Source organism: Camellia sinensis, chromosome 11 (assembly GCF_055761805.1).
Source record: "Camellia sinensis isolate YWXY chromosome 11, ASM5576180v1, whole genome shotgun sequence".
NCBI lineage: Eukaryota > Viridiplantae > Streptophyta > Magnoliopsida > Ericales > Theaceae > Camellia > Camellia sinensis.
The window spans coordinates 67,384,875-67,387,781 of record NC_138971.1 but is presented as its reverse complement, the minus strand read 5'-3'; the positions used below and the strand labels follow the sequence as shown (position 1 = coordinate 67,387,781).

General features: G+C 34.3%; 1 long non-coding RNA gene across 1 annotated transcript; it reads left to right on the top strand.

Moving 5' to 3' along the window:
* The first annotated feature begins 600 nt into the window (after positions 1-600).
* Positions 601-1,330, top strand: LOC114261830 (uncharacterized). Its single transcript, XR_003629123.2, has 2 exons — positions 601-766; positions 865-1,330. It is a non-coding gene; the product is annotated as an uncharacterized LOC114261830 (long non-coding RNA).
* The last annotated feature ends 1,577 nt before the right edge of the window (positions 1,331-2,907 follow it).

The following is a 2,907-nucleotide window of genomic DNA, read 5'->3' as shown; positions in this document are numbered from 1 at the left end:
ATGTTGCTTCATTTTTTTGTGCATATGCTTTGCTTAGTACCACATTGGTGCTAAATTGGATTTAGTTGGTACCTTTTGCATTCTATTATAATATTTTCTACTGCTTCTTTACTCTTTGAGTAAAACCATAAGATTTTTTGATTCACATATTTTTTTCTCTAGTAAATAAGAAAATGATTCCAATTGAAAATTATGGAGTAAAGTGTATGTCGATGGGGTTTCTTTCCCTATTGTATGGAGAGGGCCAATTGTATGTCCATGCCTTATTTTAATGTTGGAGTTTCATCTTTGTTTTCCTTTTCTCATTTATTTCTTATCTTTCTTATTTTAATGTGAGTGCAAGTATTTGTGTTTCAAATTGGTGACTCCTTTTGAAGGATTCGGTGGTGGCTAACCATGTTAAGCAAATTTTACTATTAATTGTTGTTGTTTTAACCAAAATACTTTCTTTTGTTTTTTTCTTTTGTTTTTTTTTTTTGAAGGGGGGGAGAGGGTTGAAGGGGGGGTGTGCTTGTAGGTGATAAAAGCCCTTGAATAGATGTCTAAGGGAGTTGACTAGGGAAAACTTCATATTCTTGTGGTGGATATGCCCCTAGGATTGGTGATGCTCAGATATCTATTTCTCAGAGGCTGCAACTATTAGGTAGATGAAAGTATACATGAACAAAGTTTCAGAGGTTTTGATGCTTTCAACTTGAGGATCAGCAGTTATCAAGGCTCAAGCAAATTGCCATAAAACACACTATGGCTTGAAGTATTGCTTCAGGTCAATCCTTTTTTAACTGAATTTCATATAATTCTTATTTTTGAGGGGTCTGTTTTGACAAAAGTTTAGTTATGAAATTTTATATGCCTTTGATTCAGACATGAAGACCATGGCGAGTCGTCGGGTTGACCAATTCGATGATCGCATGGAAGAAGAAGCATAGGTAGAAGAAGAAGAAGAAGAAGAAGAAGAAGAAGAAGAAGAAGAATTAGAGGGGGATTTGGCAGAGTTTGTTGATGGGGAATACTACTATGGTGGAGGTGATGGTGAAGAAATGGGCTTTGATGATTATAAAATGGTTTGTTTTCTTTAATGCTTATTAAATTGACTGCTTACTAGTTTCCCTACATTTTATGAAAAATGATCACTAATTTTAGATATTCAGGGTATTCCTTCCTATAGATTGAATATGACGAGGGAAACCTGTAGATTGACGAGCTAGAATAGTATAGGACTTACGAGAACAACCCTTTATCAGGTGAAGTAGTAACTAAGTTTGCTTATTTTTACTTATTTTTCTGTCTTCAGAATTAATAAATTGGAAATTATCATTATTCGAAGGAAGGAGAGAGAATGGTTCCAAAATGAAAGAAAAAAGAAGAATAAATGTTTTATCATCCTCAAGTGGTGAAATCTGTATATTTTCTTCATTCTTCTTGCTATATAAATATCTAGGGGCGCTCGCGGTTCGGTTTTGGACGGTTCGGTTTGCGGTTTGGATTCGTTTGCATATGTGTAGTTTGGGAAAAATTGAACTCGCAACTGCCGGCAGTGCGGGTTGCGGTTTGTGTGGATAGGGTTCATGGATGTGCGGGTGGCTACGGGTGGTTTGTGGATTGGACTTTTTTCTTTAAAAATTTATTTTTGGGCTATTTTTTCCCGTAAATATTTATTTTGGGCCATTTTCTCCCCCTTTTCTAAAATGCTCAACATTAATAATTAATGAATTAAAACTTATAAAATTAAAAAGACAACAAAATCAATTCCTAACACAAGCAAATCATTTAAAATCCTAAACTTTTAAACTAACACAAGCACATCTTTCAAAATCCTAAACTAAATCATTCACCACCCAACAATACAATTAAAGTAAAATCAGTCAAAATCCTAAACTTACCTAAATTAATTCTTCATTAACTTTTACATTCATTCAAAATGCAATAATAAAATAAAAATACTCTGTTATCAAACTTCATCCAATTCAAACCCATTAAATAAAATAAAAACATTTGCAAACTTGCAAACCCTATCATAAAAAATAAAAAAGTAAAAAAAAAAGTCAAAGTGCGGGTGGATTCTTGTGGTGCGGGTAAAACCTGCAACCCACCCGCAACCGCAATAATGTCATATTTCAAACTGCATCGGCCTGCATTGTATCTGTTAAGCCATCCATTTGTATGTGGATCAGTTCGGGTTGGGCGAGTTGTGCAGTTCGGATAACCTTATGCCCAGCCATATAAATATCTATTCAATTTTCTAATGTTCATCTTTTTGTCTTTTTTTTTTTTTTTGGTTAAATACTCCTTCCTAGCCAAGTGGGACTGTTGCTTGAGCAGTTCAACATCCAGGGTAAATCTGCAACACATAGGTTGCAGAGTACTCTAGAGGTAAATTTGGAAGGTGTGAAGGTGTGCCATTTGGGTAGGTTTTGACTAAAACAGGATTTCCTTTCTTTTTGTTTTGGGCTTATGTCTTCCAATTTCTTTATTTGTTTGTTTCTATATGCTTCAAGTCACGTGTATATATATATATGCAAGCAACATAGTGATACAAGCCATGAACTTGGAATTTTAATTTGAAATGTGAGATAGAGAGCGAGAGAGAGATTCTAAAGGGCTTGGTTGTGGATATGAAGCTAAGGAACATTTATGTCCTTTTAATCAACAAATCATTACATTACTTATTATGGGTTTTTGGTTTAGCTTACATTGCTGGAAAATCTACTTTTAGCGGCGTTTAACATCACTAATTCTTTTTGTGACATTTAATAACAAACGTCGACAATGCGGCCGTCACTATAGCTTTATGACGTTTAGAAAACGTCATTATATTACTATAAAAATGCCGCCAAATGTCCCACTAATGATACTATGATGTCACTATGATTTTAGTGACGTTTTCAAAACGCCATCATATCTTTT